Genomic DNA, 25,578 nt, shown 5'->3' with positions numbered 1-25,578 from the left:
CTCCCTAATCTTGGCCCAGACTGCAGTGAAAGATGCATGCAAGAAAGCTCTAATAAGCCTCAGACCTTTACCTGAGCTACAGTGATTACACACTGGTGGAGTTTGCAGCCCAGAGGGATGTGAATCAGGTGAGCAGTAAAGTTAGGCCTCTGGAGAAAGCCAGTATGAACCCCAGGGAAACTGCCCTCAGGGACAAGGGAGAGCAACAGAGCTGGCAGATCTGTAAGGATGTCCACCACAGAGCACAAGAGCTAATGATCTCCAGGCACAAGAAATCAGGCAAGGAAGACAAGAGTCTAGCAAGAATGAGAAGAGACTGCTGGTCAAACTAAAGGGCAAGACATAAACGCATCCCTCGACTCTGTCCCAGGACAGGTATCCCGGGAAGAGTAGAGGGATGCAAAGCATAGCACAAACAACATCCATAGCTATATTAACCAGAAAAGGAAGGTCAAAGACGGTGTACACATCCACTAAACAAGGCTGGTAAACTGGTAACAACAGATAAGGAAAAGGCTAAGGTACTCAACAACTTCTTTGCTTCAGTCTTGGCTTGCAGCCTCTCTTCCTATGCTTCTTAAATGGATGGACTGCAAGACAGAAACTAGAGGAACGAAGTCCCTTCCACTGTAAGGGAAGATCAGATTCATGATCACCTGAGGAACCTGATTATACTTAAGTCCATGACACCTGATAAGATGCATCCCAGAATCCTGAGGGAATTGGCTAATGTGTTTGCACAGCCATTCTCCATAATATTTGAAAAGTCATGACAATCAAGCTAAGTTCCAGGTGACTGGAAAAAGGGAAACATTGAAACCAGATGATCTTCATGGTGCCTAAACTGTTTTATAATACATTTGAACCTGGCCCACACTTGCCCATGTACCCCACTGATCTGGTCTCTGACTCACCAAACTGACTTCTCCAAACATCTTCAGACCTGCTACCTCATCAGGAATTCTCTAGCAATCTGGGCTCTTGGCCTGAGCCTAGCTTCCCTCCAGCTCCCTGGGGGTGACCAGGAAAGCACTCAGCAGATTGCCAGGTGTCTAATAATTGTTCCTTGGCTCTGGGGTGCTGATGCACTTACCAGGCTTTTTCACCTTCCATCCCTTTCCAGACTGTCTGTATTATCTTCGCCTTCCAAGATTCCAACTAACTACACTTATAAACAGCTGAGGTGTTATTTATGTGCCTCCATCAAATTAAGAAAGATACTAAAAGAAAGTGATACAATACAAATTTTTGGCGTCATCAATAAACAAGCTCCCCAAATCAGAAAAACAAAATAGACAATAAGAAATAGTACAAACCCAAGTTCATAAGATAAATTTGAAAGGCAGCATTTAATAATCTAGCCATCAGAACCAGCTCTTATTCTTCTGTACTCTCATTTAAAATATTTTCTCAGTCATTTGTATACAGCTCCTTACAAGAGATTTCCTTCCTTCAATAACAAAGTTGTAAGAGTGAGTGGCAGAAATAATGTTTGCAAATCATGTGCAACTAGTCTGTACAAAAAAAGACAACAGGTATATGTTATGATCCCATTTGCTCCCATTTTTTTAAGGCCCCACCCTTCTTTGGTCTCATTGGAGGTGCACATCCCTTTAGGTCTGGCCACGCACTGAAGCAGATTTGTGAAACTATGTGTTTAAAAGAACACACATATCACATATCACACAGTTTTAATAAGAACAAAATAATAAAGAAGACATTTTAAAAGTGTGGCTCCATCTATCTTTGAAAACTGGCACAGCTAAGAAACAGCACCCCTCTATAAAGAGCAGGAACATCTTAGCTACATCTCCCACTCCTGGCTCTATAACACGGTACCCCGCAGCACATACTCAGACCTGAGTATGTGCTGCGTTTGCACATCTAAAATACAATATATACATCATAATCAAGTCTGGCTTAAAAGTACACCTACTGTCTCTTTAAATGGTGCTTAACACAAAACCAGTATTTCACAACAGGAGTTTAGGTCAAGAGAAGCCAATTACTAACCTGTTATTGTTACAATTCAAAACTGAAAACTTTCACATCCCTGTGGAAATCTCCATTTCCTTCAATGGAATCCTGAGAAGACACAACTTGTAGTGAGCTAGCCAGCTGAAGAAAAGATCCTAAATTAAAGCTCACTATGCTGAGGAAAAAAGTGCTATAGATGGTCTAAAATCTGCGGTCTGCTATTCTCTAACAGGACCCATGTAAACTTGGTACATATCACAACAAACAAATAAAACCAAGCTTCCTTCTTCTAGCCTCTTAGATGGAACTGAGAAGGTAGACAATTGACAAGTTTTTTCCAGAAGTTCAAAAGGTGAATAAATTCCACACATACATTCTGAAGTTTGAATTCCCACTGAATATTATAACTATCCCATAAAATTATTTACTACATACAAATATTTTTTTCTACAGAATAAAGTCATCAGACAATAAAAAAAATCTTTCCTGCATGATTTCTCAATATTAACAGAAATGTAGAGAAAAAACTTTAAAAAAACACTACCAATATATCTATTCTGGAGTTAAAAACAGTTCAATGTAATTAATCCAATTAAAAATGTGCATATTTATGAAACTGAGCATTATAAATTTTAGATGTTTTGTATCAGACACAAATGTTAGTTTAAAAACAATTTTTCTAAAACTGTCACATTTTCATCAAAGCAAAAATACCATGAAGAATCCTAACAAATCAAACCAAAGAAGAAAAACTTATTAAACATTTAATTCTTATACTGTAAAATAAACATGGCAATTCACCAAGAAATGAGACAGATCAAAGAGTCAAACATTGGTTTTCTTCTACGCCAATAATAAAAGGGAAGAATGACTATATACAGAAAGTCAACTACTTTTTGAAAACTGTCCTGGAGAAAATTAATTATCTATTTCAACAGACATAATTATTACACATTCAAAGCAAGATAACACCAAGGAAATTCTTCTTCCATTCCGTGCAAAATTTCTGTTTGGTGTTGATATAAATGCAGGCTTAAGTTTAGAAAATGAGACTTTATCATTGTTATTATTACTGCAACAACACTCAGCCTTCCACCTCAATTACTCTTCCTGAAATACATGAACCTACATATTACATGAGCACTTCAACTGCCAGACTTTTAGTATGCAGATATGTGTTAAAAGTTGGGAAAGGAAACTAAAAAGAGATTATGAAATTCACACAAATGAATCTTCCCAAAATTCAACCCTAGACAAGAAAAAACAACCCAAAGAAGATTTATTAGCTTTTACATTCAAATAAACACTTCCACTTTTTCCATAAAGAAAGAGAAAACTTCAATCAAAATTTCCTGCTGTGTTCTCCTTTTTCCATTCTAAAACTTTCAGAAATCAAGAAAGTCAACAGTTGACTGATGGTCTGTAAGAAGAAATGCAAATTATTTCTGCACCCAATGCCTTTATGACAGAATCACAGAATGGGTTAGGCTGGGAGGGACCACGGTGGGTCATCCCATCCAACCTCCCTGCTCAAGCAGGGTCATCCTAGAGCACAGTGCACAGGGTTGTGTGAGACAGTCCTGGAGTACTTCCAGTGAGGGAGACTATAAAGACTCTCTGGAAATCTGTTCCTGTGCTCATTCACCTGCACAGTAAAGAAGTTCTTCCTCTTTTGGTGGAACTTCCTGTGCATCAGTTTCTGCCTATTGCCTCTTGTGCTACTGCCTGGCAACACTGAGAAGAGCCTGGATCCATCCTCTCTTCCTGCAGATACTTTCATACATTCATAAGGTCCCCCCTCAACTGTCACTCCTCCAGGATGAACAGGCCCAGCTCCCTCAGTCTTTCCTCACAGGAGAGATGCTCCAATCCCTTACCCATCTTTGTTGCCCTCCACTGGACCTGCTCAGGATCTCCATGTCTCTCTTGCCCTGAGGAGCCCAGGGCTGGGCACAGCACTCCTGATGTGGCCTCACCAGGGCTGAGTAGAGGGGCAGGGTCACCTTCCTCAGCCTGCTGGCAATGTTCTTCCTAATGCACTGGGACACCATTGGCCTTCTCACCCACATGGGCACACTGCTGGCTCGTGGACAGTTTGTTGCCCACCAGAACCCCCAGATCCTTCCCTGGACAGCTGCTTTCCAGCAGGTCAATTCCAGCCTGTGCTGGTGCATGGGGTCACTCCTCCCCAGGTGCAGGACCCTGCACTTGCCTTCACTGAATTTCCTCCCTGCCCATCTCTCCAGCCTGTCAAGGCCCTTCTGAAGGGCTGCACAGCACCCTGGGGCATTGGCTGCTCCTCCCAGCGTTGTGTCATCAGCAAACTTGCTGAGGAGGCATCTGCCCCTTCATCCAAGTCATTGATGAATAAGTTAAACAACTCCCAATATTGAATAATGGGGGACACAACAAGTGCCAGGCCTCCAACCAGAACCTGTGTCACTGATAGTGACTCTCTGGAGTCAGCCAGTTCTCAATCCATCTCACTGCCCACTCATCCAGACCACACTTCCTGAGTTTGCCTACAAGGATGTTTTTAGAGACGGTGTTGAATACCTTGCTTAAGTTGAGGTTAAACAACATCCACTGCTCTTCCCTTATCCCTCCAGGCAGTGTTTCATCATGAAACGCAATCAGGTTGGCCAAGGATGATTTGCCCTTAGTGAATCCATGCTCCTAATCCCCTTCTTCTTACCCACATGAATAGAGATGGCCTCCAGAAGGAGACATTCCATCACCTTTCCAGGGATTGAGATAAGGTTGACTGGCCAGTGGTTCTCTAAGTTCTCCTTCTGAAGACCAGGGTGACATTTGTTTTCTTCCAGTCCTCCGGAACTTCTCCTGATTACCCTGACCTCTCATGAGCAGCCTCATTGTGGTGTCCACCAGCTCTCTCAGCACTTGCTGATGCAATCCACCAGGGCCTATAGACTTGTGAATGTTCAGTTTATCTGGGTGTTCTCTAACCCGATCCTCCTTGATCTCCTTGAAGGAAAGTCTTCCCTCCAACATTCCTTTCTCCTGGTCTCCTGAGTCAGATATTCCAGAGAGCTGGTCTTGCCAGCAAAGACCAATGCAAAGAAGTTGCTCACTGTCTCCACCTTTTTTGTATCCTGTCACCAGGATCCCCTTCCATTTAGTAAGAGGCCCTCATAATCTCAGGTTTTTCTTTTGTTATGTCTTTGAAGAAGCCCTTCTTGTTGTCCTTGACATTCTCAATCACATTTAATTCCAGGTGGGTCTTGGCCCTTCCTGCCATGTTTCTACTTTGACAAGCATTTTATATTGATTCCAAGTAGCCTGCCCCTGCTTTCATTCCCTGTGCATTTCCTGATTACACTTGAAAAATGAAAACAGTTTTTTATTCATTCATGCAGGTCTCCTGCCCCCTTTGTCCAACTCCTTGCTCATTGTTCTTGAGCTTCAAAGGAGTCATGCTTGAATACCAACCAGCTCTTTTGGACTCCTGTTCCCATGGGATTCTTTCAAGATCCCTGAAGAGGCAGAACTTAGCTCTCCTGAAGTCCATGGCTGTAATCTTACTTGCTGCTCTGCCTCATCCTCGCCCTTTACAGCCCATAAAGGGTATAACTTATGAGTCTTAAATCAGTTTTATGGACATCAAATTATTTTATATCAACAACTTACTCCTTTAAGATACAATAATCTAGCGCATCCAGAAACATCTTACTGCTTCTCAGTTAATCCCACATGAAAAAGTGATGGGAGGGGTGAGAGGGGAACTGGCACACCAGTTCCAGACAACTAAAAAACATCCCTGACAGCTCAACAAAATTAACTCAAGGGATTTTTGTAGGTGGTTTTGTTTTGTTGGGTTTTTTTTTTGCTTGTTTTGCCCTCTTTTCTTTGGTTGGTTTTCTCTAAATAGGAGACAAAGACTTATTCCTAACTTGTGGTCAGGGTATTTACTTAGAATGTGGGAGAAGTAAGACTAAGTGCTTCCTCTGAATGTGTCCACAGATGAAGAATTACCACATGAAAGATAGCAGGAGCAATACCCACAGCCACACAGGTAACTACATGGCTAAAGAGATCAGGCACTTTACACCCTAACAGCTACTTATGTTTGTAAGCACTTTTACCAATCTCCTTGATCAATCTCCTTGATGTTAGCCTTTGATCATTACTCTGACCATGGCCACATTAAATTCCCTCTCTTCAGCTAGCAAAGACAATCTGACAAATGATTATATCAACAGCAGCTATATGGAACACTTACAATTGTGCAGGTATACCAAATGGACATAATTTTTTAAAAAATTGACAACAGTAGCTAACAGCAACACCCAAGAACATATGACAGGTGTTTTAAAAGCCATTATTTTATTTGAAACTTAATTATCTATATCACATAAAAATGCATACATGTAAGTAAAACACTTCTAAAAATATTTAGTGCTAGTCACCACTTTACTTTTTACAAGTTGATTGCACAATCCACGATCTGTGCAGCTGCGGAAGTGCTTCTGGTGCCTAAATTTCCCAGCATGGGTGACTCATGCACAGCTAAATTATTCTGTAAGGCTCTTGTGAAGAGTGGACTGTTTGCCTGCCTGAAAAATGGAGTAGGTAGTGTACTTCACTGGAAGCATCTTCAAAATGAAAGAAGTGACACTTCACATTTCCATAAAATGAGACAGTTGGAAGATTTTAAGCTACAACACTGAAGCGTAGTCCAAGTCAAAAATTACCAAACAAGCATCTCCTCCTCCTTACTTCCACCCACCACTTTCCCCAGAAGGCCTGCACATGATTTTGGAGACCACAAAGTGGTAACAAAAGGAAAATGAATGAGGTAGCTGAAAAAAGGACAAAACAAAACATGGGAAGCACTAGGGGATGGTCATTTCAATGTATTTCCACTGTAAGAGAAGAGCAGGTTTGGGACCACAAGTCTATGGGACCTGATGAGATGATGTTGCCATGCCACTCTCCATCATATCTGAAAAGCCATGGCAGTCACACAAAAACCCTGTGACTGGAAAAATGGAAACATCAGTCCTATTTTTAAAAAAAAGGGAGAAATGAAGGTCTGGGAAGATCATGGAAGCAATTTTAAGGCACATACAACACAAGCAGGTGATCAGAGACAGCCAGCACAGCTTTACTGAGGGCAAATCATGCCTGACCAATCTGGTGGCCTTCTATGATGGAGCAATAGCTGACAAGTTTAAGACCAACCAATGTCATCTAACTAGACTTCTGTAAGGCTTTTGACATGGTCCCACACAAGATCCTTTTCACCAAATTGGAGAGACATGGGTTTAAATGGTGGACTACTGGAGGGAAAACTAACTGGATGGATGGACACAGCCAGAGAATTGTAGTCAATGACTCTATGTCCAGATCAAGGCCAGTGAGAAGGGGTGACTGCAGCCAGCTGCCGGATCCTCAACACAAGAAAGACATAGACCTGTTAGAGCAGGCTCAGAGGAGGTCACAAAGACGATCAGAAGACTGGACTCTCCTACGGAAGACAGGCTGTGAGAGCTGAGGTTCTCCAGCCTGAAGCAGAGAAGGCTCCACAGAAACCTCACTGCAGCCTTCCAGTCCTTGATTTAAAAAAAGAGAGAGCAACTTTTTATACAAGCAGATACAGAACAAGGAGGAACAGTTTAAAACTAAAAAAGTAAATATTTAGATTAGATGCTAGTAAAAAAATTCTTTATTTAGAAGGTGCTGAGGCATTGGAACAGGTTTTCCAGAGAAGTTGTAGATGGCCCATCCCTGGAAGAGTTAGAAGCCAGGCTGGATGTGATCCTGAGCACCCTGATCAAGTGAATGGCACTCCCTACTCATGGAGGAGAAGGATTGGAACTAGATGATCTTTAGGGTCTCTTCCAAACCAACCCTATGATTCTATCCAAAAATATGTGGCAAAACACACTTCTGTATTAGCATACTTACTATTCTATTCCTATGGTTAACAGGCTTTAACAGGAATAAAGAACTTAACTTTCTGCCAGATCCTTCAGTTTATCCCTCAATACAACTACCTGTTATTGAAAAAAAAAAGCTTACACTGTGAAAAATCCTCAACACGATACTTAGAGAATTACAGATTTTTATTTCACTAAAGGAAACACGAGAGTTACTCTTTTGACAGAACTTTCAGCAGAAGAATCTGGGCTCAACTGGAATAACTGTGATTGCAATACTTGAGATAAAGGACAAGTACTTCATACCACAAAGGCAAGAAGTGCCTGAATAGGGAAAGGGGACACACACCCCCCCCCCCAAAACCAAAAAAAAAAAAAAACCACCAAATAAACAAACAAACCCAAGCAATCAACCAAACCAAAACAGAAACACAGCTCCAAAGAAAGCAACAAACCAGAAGAGTTTTGCAATTGATACAGAGAGGAAGTAGCTCTTGTTTTGTCTAATAAATAAACTAAGACAAAAACAAGTTTAGTTTTATTGTCCCTAGAAACTTTTTGCAAAACACTCAGTAACCACTTTGGGTATAGATGCGAAGTATCTTTTTCCCACCCTGCTACAAGCAAGAACCAAAGGAAGTATAAACCAGGCAGCACCTAGTCACATTGAACTCATTCAGGTAGAAGAGAAGATGATACATTATTGCAACAAAAGAGAGAGTGATGCATGAACTAAACAGAAACAGCAATGCAGCAACAGGAAAAAGCATACAAAATCAACTCCAAATTTAATTTAATTTTAGAGTAATCACTCTGCATATATTCTTAAAAGGAAATAAAGAAAGAGTATTTTAATTCTAACATTAGAGCACTGAACACAACTGAATTTTTGAACGTTCAGGAAACAACGCTCAAAGAAAAATTATAGTTTAAAGTAACACTAACATTTAACATATTTTAACGGTCTGTGTTTCTAAAACTCTATCTATTTATGTAGATAACAAATTTTCTCACTTTTCCTTTATTCTCCTGAGCAGTAGAAGCATGCACTCCCTCCTCTGAAACTTTCAGAGCTTGTGCTAAGATAAGTCCAGAAAACCTACTGAAATCACCTTCTGAGGGTGACTAGATAAACAGCAAAAGACAAACAACAAATTCCTTCTTCCTCAGTCTTTTCATTTTTATCTTCTACAATTTGCAATTTTTTCTTTCACAGAACATTATTTCTATGTACCAAGATACTTGTTTCTGAGCGCTTACTTCCTGCCCCTCAAAGTCTTCTCTGCACTCTTGAGATCCCAAGGTTAAGGAAAGTTCCCTGCCTGACCATCCAGGAGTCACTCTGGCAGTCACTCCCACCATCAGAGAATCATCCTGCTGGGATCGAGGCTGCTTCACAGTGGGTGGTTCTATCCCTCACAGGGCTCTTTGCTCAATTAACAAAACCTGACTTGGATCATCCAGCACTTAAGTCCCTAAAAGCAACACTAAGAAATATTTATAAAAGCATTGTAGCTATTTCAATTTATAATTAATATATCAGTTATCAAAAACCAAACTTACAGTCAGGTTTTATTTAATTCCCTTCTGCTCACATTGCGAGAATGGTTTCAAAGACCTAGGATCCTACTAGTGGCCTATGGTACTGAGGAGTGGGATAACAAAAGTTATCAATATTCAAGGAAATCCTGAAACTAACATGAATTTTAAGTTCAGGCTATATGCTAACAGGGTAATGAAAACAGCTGTATTGTATTTAAGCACACATTCAAGGTTGAAACAGTTTACTTATACCAAATACATTTAAAAATACACAAACAGAGCGCTTCAACATAACAGTGAAATATTTTTAAGGCAAGATTACTTAAGGAGGAGTCTTCAGAACTTACTAGCTTACAACTCACATTTTGACTCTCAACATTTTTCTTCATTTTAAATTGAGGCTTATATCTCAATTTTGAGCAAATTAAGTAATACTGAAAATAACTTTATTCTTTTTATTAAAGCCAGTGATTTTTTTCAAACAGTTTCAAAATGCTGCTGCTACTTATGCTGCTACAAGCTTAATAGTTTTGGGTGGTAGTTTTTAATGATTATATTTTTTTAAAAGACTGTAGGTTTAAAGGTCCCTATCAACAGAAATCTTAATTAAATATTGGAAATTTTCTGGAAAAAATGCTGAAAGCCAAGGTCAAGATGCTGCAAAGATCTAATAAACAACAAACATAGCTGAATTTAGTCCTAATTACTGGCTTAGATATGTGAGATATTATACTACAGTAAACATGCAAAATTCTTGGGAAACTCAGAAAAAAATTAAACAGGGCAGATGGAAAGTACTCTTTCAACTGCTATTTCAAGACAAAATGATTTAACACCAGCACCTAAATATTACTCAGATTTTCAACACCTTAACAACGGAGGAATTCATTCCAGGCCAAAAAAATAAAAAAGCCTGTCATGATTCATGACAGCTAAGACATGAAAAAGGGTAATAACTGCAAAAACCTGCAAAGGCCATCTCTTTTTCATTTTTTGTGTTGCTCTTACTTAATGGCTGTCATAAAACACCGGCCTTGTGGTTTTATCAATGCAGATGAGCAGCTCAAGCAAAACACCTGGAGTGGGAAGCATCCGTATTTTCAAATTCTATACAAAAACTGTAAAATTAAAGAAATCAGAACACTCCTCTGTTTAACAATTTAAAAATACAAGCATGGAAAAAACACGAACTAATCCATCAGAACTACAAAAGGCAGTTACGATTTAGTCATTTGAACCACTGTCATTTACAGTATTTATTTGCCTCATAACACAGTTTATATTACAAAAATAGAAAAAAAAAGTATTTCCAGCACTTCAAAATTTTTCAAAATCAGCACCCAAACTCATGGCTGTACTTGCAGCATAGATACACATCTTAGAGGTTCACTGCCCTCATCTACTGACCTATAACCAAAGTGAACAACTATGGCTCTGTCCCCATCAGAAAGTAATCTGAAACCGTAGAAATGGATCAGTAGATCAAAGCAGCTGGTGCTGACACTCCCATGCTAGCTGTTCAAGAGGGTTTATTTTGGATTAGATTTCATCTGGTCTCCAGAAGCAAACATCACTATCACATGGACCATTCAAACTTTTCCAGGAATTTCATGATTGATGCAGAACTCCATGTCCCTAGTAAAGACAGAACACTGCAGCACTCTGCACCTACAGCAGAACTCACAGACTAGTTTTCTGAGAAAGAAATGTAGTGCAAACACACTGAGCCAAGCGAGTGGTAAGGGAAGACAACAGTGAGATTTTCTCCAAAGCAGTTTTAATCATCCAAATCACAATTGTAAAGCATACACTGGAATTATACCCTACCTTTTCAAACCAGACTAATCAAAAGAGATGTCATGTCATAAACAGAATACTTGATGGCACTGAAAGACTTCAGAAAAATTCTGTAAGCATTCTTCTTAATGCCTCACAATTGAAAAACAAAATCATGATAAAAGACCATTTACTGGTTCTACAAAAAATTTATTTCCTCTGTGCAAGAATTCAGCAGAAGACATAAATCTAGAAATCCCTAGGCTTCATTTCTCTTTTCTTCACTTATTTACTTCATCTTTTATGTCCTGTTTTCTCACTTCAAATATTTAACTTCTCTTCTTCTTTCTACCTTATTTCTTTCAGCCTTACTCTCATTTATTTATTCATTTCCTCCTGTTACCTGTGCTATTAAATACAGTAAGGGAAAAGTAAATATTCTTGCGTCTCTGAACTTTTAGACAGAGGTATGAGTATTGTTTTTTCCGTGGAAATTCAGATATAGTCTGAAAAAGGTTTGTAAGCACTACTACTGTGATTTAACCTCCCCTAACTCAAACAAAATTTAAAAGGGTTAAAGATGATAGTGGGTTTACTGCAATGACTCAAACTGATCTCTAAATCCTGCGCTAAGCAACTAAGGGAATTGAGAAAAATCAGATTAATGACACAGGAATATTAGTCTACTGTAAGACTGAAATTAGCCTGGTTCTAAACATCATATCAGAGAACAGCCACAGGAACAAAGAAATACAAAAGGAAGCTCATCAAGGGATCTATGGAATGCAATAACTTCATTAAAGAAACACTAGATAAAATATACTTGGTGTATACACAGCTTTTTACCCTAGATGTAAAGCCAGGAATATATTGCTTAATCTCCGCCCTTTATTTTCTGGGCTACGTAATTTACATTATAATTTAATCCTCTAGATTTTAGGTTATATGCCAGAGTTTCTCCAAGAACTGTAAATTACGAATTGGATTTTTAATCTTTTTTTTTTTTCAAATGAAATTAATTCATTAGTTGCTTAAAATAACCGAACTATTCAGACTCACCTAGTTTCACTAAGTTTCAGTAAGATCCAAATAGATTTCCAGAAGATTTTGCAAATGAAAGAATGGGCTTCTCTCTACATTTGCTAAATTTAGATGAAAAAAAAAAAAAAAAAAAAAAAAAAATCAGATCTCTTTAGAGCAATTCCTAAAGAAAAACTGTCTTTTAAGAAAGACAACACTATACAAAATTTCACATGTACATAATCTGAAAATTTTAAGTATATTACTTTTTTCTTTCCATTTCAGAACAAATATGGTCTTCATGTTAAAAATGTTACTTAAAAAGCAGTATCAAAGATGCACAACACACAGAGGTTTTCAGGATGCTCAAAAAAGTATTTCATAACTTTTAACCACACACAGCCTGCACTGTCCCAAAAGATCAATATTATTATGATAAAATAATGAACTTGTGAACATTAGAGAATGTTCACATAAAAGCAATAAAGAAAACAAGCAAAGAATAGAGAAAAAACTGAGTGAAAAAAATCGACAATGGTTATGGAAATATACTGCTGAAGCAGAATTTAAAGGACCAAATCAACAGTACATGCATGATAAGTTAAAGAAAAGCACGGAGTACAGAAGAAAATCTTACTCAGTGTTTGCACCTGACACTACAATGGAGTCAAGGAGATTAGCCCTGTTTACTTCTCACAGTCCAGCTAGAACATGCTCAGTAGCCCTGACTGCTTATGACTAAAAGGATTTGGAACATATCTACCTCATCTGATTTGGACAGATGAAATGGATTTAGGAAATTCATTGAACTAGTACAAAACATATTTTCAGAAATCTATCATGCTGCCTAATGTAAGTGGGATAGCAGAAAAAAATATTGCAGCATAACAATTTGTTTCTCCTAAAACCTTGAATGCTTGCTCCAGCATATGCAGGTGCTTTATTTTTCCAGTAGCAAAATTTTCATTGCATTTTGCATCAAGAAAACAGTACATTCTTCCCTCTAACAGTACATTCATCCTCAGACACAAGCTGATGCTTGGTCAAATTTTAGGTAGACATAGAACAGAGATTTAAGTCTTAGTACATTATAAGGAACTAAAATCAGGGTTCTGGAACAGAAAGTGTTGAGCACCATTAACTACAAGCACTGCTACCTGTTATTCTATTCATGACCATACTTCATGCACCTCCGATGCATTATAAGCCACTAGGAATACAGGAAGGCTTTCTGCCAGCAAGACAAAATAATCCCACTTCAGCAAGATTGGCACAATGCCTGTTCTACATAAATAGATGGATTTCTTGGGGTTTTTTTGACCTAGTATAAAAGTGCATGTTTTGATCCAGTCAAACAAACAACAGAACATCTGAAAAATAATGCCTACTTAGAAAGATGAAAGATAAAACATAAAAACACATCCATGAAGTCTACAGAGGGCCATAGCCATGATCCTCATGATACACAGAATCAAAATCCCTTTGTTGCTCAAAAGATGAACCATAAACAAACTACCGTGCCATTCTGTGTTTCTCTCTGTGTAATGCACAAAGCAATCAGCAACCTTACTGCAAGCTACAACATGGACAAATCTTGCAAAGATGAAAATCTGCACCTCCTGGCCCATCCTCAGCTGGACATCACACAGTGTCCAATCAAAGAAGCAGGGACAAGCAACCATTTTCTAAATAAGGTCACATGTGAACAGAGATAGTGGTACTTGAACCCATTAAAATGCATTCTTCTGCCATATCCTTACACAAATGGGGTATTAAGTGACTTCAACAAAAGCATCTGAAAAAGAAAAATCCAAAACAAAACAAAAAAACCCAAAAACCAGTACAAAAAACAAACAAACAAAAAACCACACCATACAAAACCCCCAAACAAACAAACAAACAAAAAAAAACACTCGGAAAAGCAGTGAGCATGGCAGTACATATGCTCACTCACTCAAACACATCCCTAGGAGAGATATTAGCTTAGTCTCCAGAAACCACTGGGCCACATTAGCACGCTGCACTGCTGGGGACAGTGCCTTCATAAGGCTTTTTCTTCCTTCTAGTTTCCAAGACAGCTCAGGTACAGTTCAGTTGTTTCATTCCATGCTCCAGTGTACAGGATAAAAGCTTATAAAAAGCTTATTTAAAGTTTATTCTTGCCCACACACAGCATTAATTTGAATCTTAAATTGAAGTGGAATGTCTACCTTGCCTGAGGTTGAAAAAGAGCTGTTTCTGTTTAAAGCCTTACTGTTCTAGTAGCAATAATATCTACATACTTACTTAAATTACCTAGAAATACATTGTGCCTTGTAGAGTGGGTGGGTAGCATTAGTAGTCCAAATGTGATGTCATCTGAGTAAAAGTCTTCTTTGGCACAGTCTTCTGAAAAACAACAAAAAAACCCATCGTTTAATGAAAATTAATCTATTAAAAAAAACTTTTTAGGGATGAGCCCTTGATTATTTCTGTTTTCTCTCCTGCCATTGCAGTAATTTCATATGCATCCTTAAATTGTCAAAAAATTCACTTTCTAATTTTTCTATTCAACAGAATGATGTAAATACTGATGAAGGAGAACTTCAACATTGCACACCACCTTTTACATAGTTCTGGCACTGTCTGAAATCCAAACCTGTGAGACATGCGATAACCCAATTTAACACAAAATTTACAGATGTAACAATGTCTACAAAACATTAATATTACAATTGCTTCGGATTGTATTATGACCTTGCAGAACATTAATAATACACTATGCAAACTTCTGGAAAGAAATTGCATCAATAAAATCTTAACTGTGTGTACTATGGTTCAAACAGCACACATGAACTACCTCAGCACACAACTTGAAACTCTCAGAGAACATGGCATGCAACATCACAAGACTCCTCTCACTAATAAAAAACCAATTTCAGTAAGATGTGCTGAGCAAAAGCTAACTATACAACAGAGATTTTTATACAAAACCACTCTACTTATTCAATGAAGAAAGAGCTCCCCGCCTGCTACAGATCATTAATTCTGTATTCCTACACACCATGCTGTATTTTAAATACACATGCACCAACCCAGTAATATCATCTAACTGATGACAATCCTGCTGGAAAAATCTACTGCTACTGACCCACTGCTGATATTTTCTACTCAGCACTCCCATATGGCAAAGCACATCCTTTAAGGCATACATAAATCTATTCCCTTCCATTGTATGCAAGGATTGGCGGATTTCCTTTGACATAAAATAGCCAAAACAAAGTAACATCTAAACCCCTGTTCTTTACCACCTTGTCCCCCAGTATATATAACATAGAAAGAAGAAGCTGTCAGCCTGGGGAAGAATGCCAATGTTTGAAGAAGATTTACTGCCAAGTCTAATGGGATAAGAAATGCAAACCATTATCACCTATGTATCTATTTTTTTAAGTGGTCAAATGAAATATGAAATGTTAAAAATCAATTATTTGAATCAAATACCAGCATGTAGATAAGAAATGGCAAAATATATTTTACAGAGCAAGAAATGTAGGTGCATTTTTTAAAAAATCTATGCCAGTTTATGAAAGATTATTTTTTGTTCCTCTGTTGGCAGCATAAAATTTAATGTAACTCAGTCTAAATCAACCATAAATATAATTGTCTATATAAAGGCAGTAAAAATTTACCTAAAATAATTTGGAAAAGCAATTTCAGTTATTTTAGTGAAAAAAGTTTGAGATCCTTTTGACTTGGATAAAATGGTAGTGTGTCAATCACCATTGATGGTAAAAATTTCTATAGGCCCACTCTCAATTGTACTGAAATTCATATGAGGTCCTCCAGCTTGTAGAAAAATTGAGTGTAATAGAAGGTAGCAACAGAGCAACAGGAATGCCTGAGATGAAATTTTCAGGCACAGATGCCTGTTATTTTGCCACTCACTTTAAAAGCAAGTTCGAGTGATAGCTAAATTTCTAAAAGGGTTAAAAAAAATATCTTAGTAGTAGAATTTGTGTCCTAACCTCCCTGCCAAAGTGATCAAAACAGTTTGCCATATTCTCAAATCATTTTCCTGTCTCATTTTTTCTCTTCAGAAGAGCTAAACCCATCAACATAATTTTTAAGTTTATATAGATGTTTTTCTTGCTCTATTTCATAAAATCTTCTAGTTACTCTTTCTCTTGATCCAGACGACTTTTCTGATCTCATTATGCTTTCCAAATCCTGAAAAATATTTTGCTTCTTTTCCTCCAAATCTGTATATTATTTGGACTTACTATACACTGTCTTTTGCTTCTATATTCTCATATTACTTGTTGCTGACCTATCTTATCATTTTCTTAGAAATGAGAATTTGTTTAATTCACTCACTATGACTCGCTTATTAACTTGAATCCTCGTCCCCCTTTCTGAGGTCATTGGCATCATTTTCTATGTCAGTGAAATTCAGATCACAAGCTTCTCAAGGCTGAAACTCTATCTTATTATCTATGAAACATCATGAAAAGCTCTAGGGCAGCACAAAACGTTTAGCTAATGCTTCTGAGCTGGAAAAAATACTATATTAAAAAAATGAAGTAGAACATTTTAACAACAAAAACAGTTCCAGAAAAATATATTATATGTAAAATTGCTATCAGTGGAATTACCATACTACCTCTGAACAGTAGTTCTCAAACACACAACTGCTAGTAGTAGCTTGATTACACATGATGGATGTTGCTACTGTGGATGGCAAAAAAACTTTATTAAATCACATTACTACATTAAAACTGACAGGAAAGTGTGTGTGTGTGCGTGTGTGTGTGTGTGTGTGTGTGTGTGTGTGTGTGTGTGTGAGAGAGAGAGAGAGAGAATCTGCATTTCTATTCTGACAGTTCTTGGAAGCTGTGATTCATGCTGCTACTTGCTTTTCTACTTGCAGTAGAGGAAAACCCTGTTTCCTTTAGAGTATTTGTTGTTACTATGAAAACTACTTTAAAACAAGCACAAGTTAAAAATAACTATTTTGCAGTCTGCTATATTTTTAAATGAATCATTTTAATACTGGAAATCAATAAATTGAAATTTGTGAAGATTATGAGTATTAACAAGTATATTTCATATTATACAGCAGAGAATTCTCTAGAAATGAAAGCAGCACAAGCTAATAAAATTTTCTTCACTTTTAGCATTACTAGATTTTCAGTTTTTCTAAACCAACCAGCAGGACATGCTACAATTCCCTACTGAGATTTCATAAAAATCTTCAAGTTGATTTCAGTCTGCTGTTTATTATGATAAATAAGAAATGCAAATACAGGTCAGATAGGAAAGAAGCTGAGAAATGCATTCTAGACATAAATTCAGTTCCTGCTTTTCAACAAGTAACTCTGTTTTACAAGACAGAGAAGAGGGCTTATTGGAAATCTGATTTGGGAAATACTGTCTATTGTTCTTATGCAGACAGAAAAATATTACTTTTATTATTATTTTGCAATAATGTCACACTATGATATTGTTGGTCCCCCTCCCTTTCCAAAACAGCCTAATGTTCTTCCTATCTCCTCAAGCCCTGATGACACATACAAGTCCTGGTCTCCCATCCAACACAGACCCAGTGCATGCTAAAAAAAACAGGTCAGTACCAAAATCCCATGGCATTACGTCTCTCAAGAGAGGGCAGTGACACATTTCTCTATCCAGCTTGCCCATCTTCCCAAAAGCTGTGGTAACATTACAGTCTGTGATTTCCATCCCTCCTACAAACATGGCTACAACTGATCAACTACTTCAAAAGCTACTGGTGAATATGTAAGGAAAGAATGAGACAAAACAAGGAAAAAGTATAAATCACATTTTCTTAGGAAATCAGGTTTAAAAAAAAGGCAACTCCCTACAGATTTTAATCGAGGAAAATTTCTTAGTTGTTTATTGAGCCAAGGAAATAAGCAGCTTTTGGTAAATATTTTTTTATCTTTTTTACAATTTCACATGTAGGTTTCAAATTAGGCTTTGGGGAACTAAGGTGGGAAAGTTACCACAAGAAACAAGACAGGTTTTTTCCTCCTAATGTATCTTGAGGCTTTTGGATGACTGGTGAAAATCCAAGCATTTAACATATCCCTAGCAAGAGTAATCTGAAAAATTACATACCTTCTACCTTAGCACACCTTATTCACAAACATCTTCTCAACAGCAACCTCTAAACTCTTGGAACAGTGTTCTGCCAAGGTGCATGCCAGTAATAGCCAAAACCCAACAAGCAGTAACTGACATTACATTTAACATGCAATGAAATAGCCACCAAACACTTCTAAGGCCCTTAAATGCCAGAAACTATTATTAACTACTTCATTAAAAACTTTACTGAAACATAAAAATGGAGACTTATGTTTTATTTGTAACAGCAGCAGGATTCTCAGAATTTGAAATATTAAATTAGCTGTATTAATGTGTTTTGAAGTACCTTTTTTATTAGGCAGCTTAGTATCTCATGCTTTAATTAAGATCATAATTTAAGATGTAAACATATATATTTCCTCAGTGTTTCTAATGTACATTAAGAAACTCATACATTAACCTCCCACAAGAGATACTTCTTAGCAGCCAGCCTGTCCTCTATATTCACAAATACTTGCCTCAATGAAGAAAGTGCTGAAACTTTCTCGAGATCTACCAGTTCAGCAGATAATGACATGATTATGGGATCTGGGATCATTCTTCCACAAGCAATGGAGATACACTCACAACTTGTGATGCTGCAAGCTAAAAACTCGTGTAGATAAGGTTGCTAGCAATACTACTCCCTGCTAGAAAGTACTTAAAATTCTGACATAATGCTGGGTGATCAGCCCATTTCCAGAGTATTTTTCCTTTTCTAAGTGTCCCACAGCAAGACCACTACTATGCAGCATGGTTAGCAAATTCTGCAGCTTGCTCTGGCTGTAGTAGACCCCAAAGCAGCACAGTCTTCACTAAAATAGGGCCCAAAAAGAGTATTCCATACAAAAGGATCTACAAAAAGGATCTACAATTCTTAAGTAACAAAGCCAGGGAGAGTTGCATCATTCAGCAAGACTTCTTCAAAAGTTAATAGAGATACAAACTATATAAGTAACCAGTGAACACAGTATTTTGCCTTCACCAGTTTCTGGAGGCCTAGGACATAGGTAAGGTTAGTACTCACAATCCAAGTCCCCATCCTTGTCATACACATAGCTAAGCTTTTCCCATCAAAGCAGGCATAATATGTTCTTTTAACATGCCATCAGAGGGGAAAATATGTGCTCTCATTTGTCCAGCAGCAGAGAGTTATGGCACAGTAACCTGGATCACAGAAATTGGAAAGCCAATCTCTAGTCTTCAGGGTTCAAACCCTAATTTCTCAGCAGGCTCTGCATCACACTGGGAAGATGCATCAACTCTTAACTTTTCATTTCAGTGGCAATTTTCAGAATATGGAAGCAAAAATAAAAAGTAAAGCTTTACTGGACAGAGCAGCGCCAGAAGTATGCTGCCTAAGGCAGCAAAGAAGAGATGTAATTCTTGGGTTCCAGTTGTAATGGCATTCAAAATTTTAAATGGAACACAGGCCAGAATATAGGCATCATGTCCTCTTCCTCCAAGAAAACAACTGGCCTAGTATATCTCTTTAGCCCAATTAGACTTTAATCATCTTGTCTGCAAGGAAAAGTGAGGTTCCAGGCTTTGGCATTTTGTTGGTTTGCTGTTTATTTTGGGTGTTGTTTTTTTTTTTTTTTTTTTTTTTACAGGAGACATGAAAAAAACCTCTTCCTCCTCACTCCTTTGTGCTTCTGAACAAAAGGGAGAGTCACCACAGGGTTTTGGTCCAAGTCCAATTCCATAGGTGTGCCTGAGGTGTGGTTTGAACATGCCTTTGAACAAGTGAAGGCCTAATTTACAGATTGCCTAATTTATGAATAGTAAACAGATTTAGATGCCAAGATGCTCGGTTATGATAAGATTCTGGAAGATGTGAATGAGAATAAAACTCAGTGTTCAACTTTGGAAAACTTTACTAGTGAAAACCTAGAAACCTCTAACACAGATACCAGTTTTATTTGGGACTGGATGCACAAAACCCATCTAAATCAATTTTGACTCCTCCATATTATTTTATGGATCTGGCCATATACCAAAAATAACATACATCAAAACCATCTCCGAGGTACCTGCAAATATCCTTTTTACTGGAACTCTAGAAAGACCTCTACGGAAGAATTATGTCACATATATTTATTTTTAAAATCCACTTTACTGGATCTGTCTTACTCCAAGAAGTGTTTTATTTTAACAAAAAGATAACAGTCTAACACTATTTATCTTGTGGTACCAGGCTGTCATTCCTGGTAAAATGACATTAGCTTCGAAACGGAAGCCTTCTCACACACTCTGACATGATCACACACACAGTTTTAGCAAAAAAGCATTGCAGTAGCCACATTTATTCCTAATTTAGCTACATTTTTATCATGAATATGAGGAATGCCCATAGTATATATTGAGCTTCAAAAGCATCACACTCCAAATATAAGTCATTATCACTCTTAAATCTCATATATATAACTAATTTTTAAGGATCTATATATAATAAAATATTAATACTATTAATAATGGTTTCATAATATACTCAGAACATCAGTACAGAATAAGGAAACTTATTCACTGATTTTAATGACAAAATGCAACAGTTGGAAAGAGTCCAAAGTGTGCAGCTCTAAACTGTTGAAAGAATCTGTGAAACCTTGTTATTTCCACATAATATTAAAAATATGATAACCACAGAGGACCAAAACATTTTATATGTATATGATTATATATTCTAAAAGTAGCTATAATAAAGACTTTATAATACACACAAAAAGTATGGTAAGAGAACACTAAGACAATAAAATAAAACACTCAGAGGTGAGGTATACCAAAATTAAAATGGCTTTTACATGACAAAGGAATTTTGTGGCAGCAGTAGGGATAGAGAATTCAATGCTGCAGGGCAGCAATTTCAACCCTGATTTTGCATTTCACATCTTTTAAGTCCTACAACAAATAAACAGTGTAATGTCTGTCAGAGTTTCAAATTATTACAGATTCCCACTGAGTTAACAAATAACCAACTATCCTAGTAAGTTCCTTTCCCCAGATGGACCATCTACACAGAAGTCAATGAGGTACCTTCCTAACAGATCTACCCCAATAGGCTTGTACCACAGTTACAGACAGACACCAGGATCTCTCATTTCAGATTCTGCTAAGGGAATGAAGATGTGCTTCCAACACGTCTTTTTACTCTGAAAGACCAATAAATCCAAAATAATAATATCAATGCTACTAACAATAATTCAATATAAGCTTAAGATGAGAGAAACACTTAAGTGGTTTGGTGACTATCTGTAGTCTCACACTTTTTTTGCCTCTAGAGATAAAGCTCCTGTAAAACAGCCAGTGCTCTCCCAACAGCCTGGTGACTCTCCTGGTCTAGTGCCACCTCTTCAGTCTGAACCAGTTCATTAGCACTGAAAGGTTAAAGATACCTTGCAAAGTAAATAAACAGAAAGTAAGAATGGCAGGAACAATCACTACTGACTTTGCTACACCACTACCTACTAACATCACCAATCCTCAGAAACAGTTCTACACCTGCTTTCACATTTGGCCTTCACAGTTTGCAGTGTTCATAGAGAAGCTAGCACTTTAAAAAGGCTGAAACACTAAAATGAACTTTTCTTTACTTCAGAGATCTATCAAAGCCTTTGCCTCAAGAAAAACTAACTCATGACAATGGGATGAAAAGGCACCTTTCAGCTGTAATTCCACTTCTCCTGAATTATATTTTGTATTAAAAACTGTATTAAGATACTAATTTTCTACTCTAAGAGGAGAGCTATTCATAGTCTCCATCTATAAAACTAAGCTGAAACCAGGAGGCACTGACAACAAATTATATGTATCTCCTAAAGGAAAGCATAGATAAAAAAGGAGCTGCTTTCAAATGAAGAAATTACCTAGTGAAGCAAACTGCATTTTGGATTCACAACTACTTTCAATACAAGTTTATTCATTTTAATAATAAAAAAAATCACAACTTTCCAAGTGTATAAAAATATTTCATATAAAGAACATGTGGAGAAGGTGGGGAGCAATACCCCTACTGCTATTTAATATCAACTCATTTAATATTCAACTTTTTGCAGAAATTTAAAATAGAGGGGGAAAAAAAGCAAAAGTTCAAAGCTCTTAAAAGCAGCAATTTATTTTTGCAAGACCAATCCAACCACAAAGATTCATGACTTCTGTGAAATTCTATACTAAGCAGCTAATTAACCAACACTGCAAATTAAATTTAAGGTAATTACCACTCAGTTTTCAAATTGCTTAGTACAAAAAGACTACAGTTACCTACAGCAGAGGTTTGGGGGTCCTTAGAGGAGCATTAGTAATGAAAACACACCATTTGCCTCGCATTCTTTTATTTTACCTAAAGGTGTTAAAACTTTTCCATGCGAGAACACGAAGCGGAAGGAATAAAAAACAAGACATGGCTGAATGGCACCTTAAACTATTAAATATCAACCCGGAAGTTTGGGGGTTTTTTCCCTGTTTGAATTGCTTGTTAAGAAGCAGTAACCCTTGCCTTACCAACAAAATTCTCAGACAAAGTTGCCATATTCTTCAAAAGGAACCTAAACCAAATATATTATGTCTGACAATCTGAAAGTAGAGTCTGTAACGAGTTTGAGGAAGTATCTTAAATGGATACATATGAAAATTAATCGTTTAATTTATTTTAAAAAATTAAAAGCAGAGTTACTTTCAAGTAGAATCCCTCTATTACAAAAATTAAATGCTGTCCAATTTCAAATAACAGGCCTGAACCCTACAGACATTTATAAACAAAGTCAATATTATTTCTGTAAAACTGAACATTGTGAAACAACTGCAACTGTTCATACTGAACTTTGCCAGGACTACCACAGTCGAGGTGTATTTCTCAAGTACTTCTTTCTCTAGGGTATTTGTTTAAACAGTGCTCTTGCCTCCTGTCACACCTGTTAGCCAGAGAAATTATACAGGTTTAATATAACCACATTAAAAAGAAAAAACAAAAACATAAAACCGTGGTAGTTAATTTTAACCTGAATCATTTCCTCAAGCTACTTATGGGACACAATTCCACGAACCGTTGTGCTGGTGCAGCTGGGCAAGGAAGAGGCAGGCCAGGTCAAGTCAATACTGCCACCAAAAGCAGTGTTTGTCAACCAGTCATTTAAGAAAGAATACCAACTTTGAGGATTCAGAGCATCAGCTTCTATGACTGGCCATTCTGCCTCTACATGCAGTTTCATAGTCCAGCCAAAGCCATACCTAACTTTCCCTGTGCCTCTTGGTAGGAAAACTCTTATCAGCACATGAAAACAACGGCCTTAAAAAAATCTCACTGCAAATATATTTGATCAGCTCATAAGCACTCCTCCTCATGGAAAAAAAAACATTTCGAATTAATATCGAGGCCTAAAGTATCTGGAATTTGAAAGTGAAACCAACCAAAAACCCTGATCCACCTTAACCCAAACACATAACTGAAGTACTACGGATTTCCAGTCCCTCGCTGGTCGTATTTCACACCTGCATGCACGGAGTATTTAACACACTGACTTTAAGGCCGCAGTAACTCGAAAAAGGACAGGGGGCTACTGAGAATCCCTCAGGTTTTACGAGCGCGAACATGCTACAGTTACCCCAATAAAGTTATCGGAACCAAAAAAAAAGGGGGGGTGGGGAAGGGAAAAAGCCTAGAAGTGCATACGCAACCCCGCAGCTCCAGCCCACCTGCCGCAGGGAGAGCGCGGGGCACGCTCTCGCCACCGCCCGGAGCCGGAGGCCCCACAGAGCTGTCCCGCCGCGGGCAGGGCCCGGGGCCGAGCGGGCACCGACCGCCGCCCGCCCGCTCGCCCGCCGTGTAAACACCCGCGCTCCGCAGGGCCGCCGCGGAAACCTCCCCCGCGCGTGGGGCAGCGGGGCCGGGCGTGTCCCCCCGGCGCCCGCGGGACGGCGGCCCCGCGGAGTGGCGGCGGCGGGGCCGCGAGGGGAGGTGCCGCTCGCGGCTCAGCTCGGTCCGGCGCGGCGCGGCGCGGCCCGGCCCGGGGGATGCCGAGGAGTCCTGCGCTCGCCCTGCCCGGTTCGCGGGCGCGGGGCCAGGCGGGCAGCGCTCCCGACGCGCCCGGGAGTTGTGACAGGAGCAAAGTGGGTCACCGGGCCTAGCGGGTGCCCCGCGAGCGCCCCCCGCCCCCGGCCGCGGCCGTGCCCGCCCAAGGGCAGCCGCTGCACTCCCGCCACCCGGTTCGCGGAGGGAGACACACGCCGCCGCTGTCAAACTTCCACCGCTCCCCTCCCTGCCGCGTCCCCGCCTTCCCCTCGCCACCGCACACCGGGGCCCGGCGGGTCCGCCTGCACCGCCCGACGCCGCGCTCGCTGCTCACCTGGCCCTGCGCTGCCGCTGCCCGCCCGCGTTGCCCCGGCGAGCGTCGCTCCCCGCGCGCAGCCCCGCGCCCGCCGCCCGCCGGCACTGCCTGACTGAACCTCCTGCTGCTGCTCCTCCGGCGGCGGCGGCACAGCAGCACCTGGGCCCGGGAGTCCCCCCGACACCACCGCGCCTGCGCCGCCGAGCCCCCACCGCCGCCGGCCGCCGCGGCGCCTCGCGCCACCGCGCGTGCGCCGGCGCGCACTGCACCCCCGCGGCACCCCGGGGCCGCCGCCGCCGCCGCGCGTGCGCAGGAGCGACACACCGGGGCGGCGATCCCCGCTCTGCGCGCGAGCCAATCCACGCGTGCGCAGCGGGGCGGGGGAGGGCTGCGCGTGCTGCGCAGGCGCGGTGGGCGCGCGCCTGCCTGACCTCGGCTCACCTCCCCTCGCCTCACCCCGCGCCCGCAGGAAAGGGCGGCGGCGCCGAGCCGCGGGGGCCGCCGGGCGGGCAGCCGGGCTGCGAGGGACATCAGCCGGCACCGTGCTGCAGGAGCAGAGCCGCTCGCCGAGACCGCGGAAGGGGCTTCGCTGAACGGAGACGCTCCCCCACTGGCACGGTGAACCAGGCACAGAACGCGGTCGCACGCGCATTCTCAAAGCGGAGCAAGCGACATCCCGGGTCCTCTCCGGGAAATGTGTCCCGAGGTATTTAGGGTTCAACGAACCCGTCTCAGCGGAGGTCCGCGGTTTCTTTTTTCCTGTCCATACACGGGTGAAATTCCCAGAGCGGCAGAGACCAGCCGTGTTTCCCTCAACCCTTTTGTGCGTACGAGGCTTTTAATACCGCTCGATAATATGCGGCGACTATTTAAACATAATCCTCTTATGCCTGCAGAAGGCGAATCGTTTTTTGTAAAAT

The 25,578-nt window shown here is 39.8% G+C and overlaps 1 protein-coding gene across 20 annotated transcripts in view; it reads right to left on the bottom strand.

Annotated features, from left to right (window-relative positions):
• The window catches only part of CLOCK (clock circadian regulator), a 65,012-nt gene extending 40,163 nt beyond the window's left edge, over nt 1-24,849 (bottom strand). For 2 of the 20 annotated variants that reach the window (XM_030238981.2, XM_030238990.2), the window contains exons 1-3: nt 24,677-24,847; nt 14,502-14,603; nt 12,255-12,337 (exon numbers count right to left, since the gene is read on the bottom strand). The gene's annotated coding sequence lies outside the window, so the exon portion shown is untranslated. Of the gene's footprint in view, nt 1-2,013; nt 2,086-12,254; nt 12,338-14,501; nt 14,604-24,026; nt 24,557-24,676 lie in introns of those variants that run through there. The other 18 variants (XM_030238982.2, XM_050973349.1, XM_050973351.1 and 15 more) reach the window with 18 other exon arrangements.
• Between the last annotated feature and the right edge of the window lie 729 nt (nt 24,850-25,578).

This window comes from Serinus canaria, chromosome 4 (assembly GCF_022539315.1).
Source record: "Serinus canaria isolate serCan28SL12 chromosome 4, serCan2020, whole genome shotgun sequence".
NCBI classification, from domain to species: domain Eukaryota; kingdom Metazoa; phylum Chordata; class Aves; order Passeriformes; family Fringillidae; genus Serinus; species Serinus canaria.
This window is presented reverse-complemented; position numbering and strand designations above follow the sequence as displayed.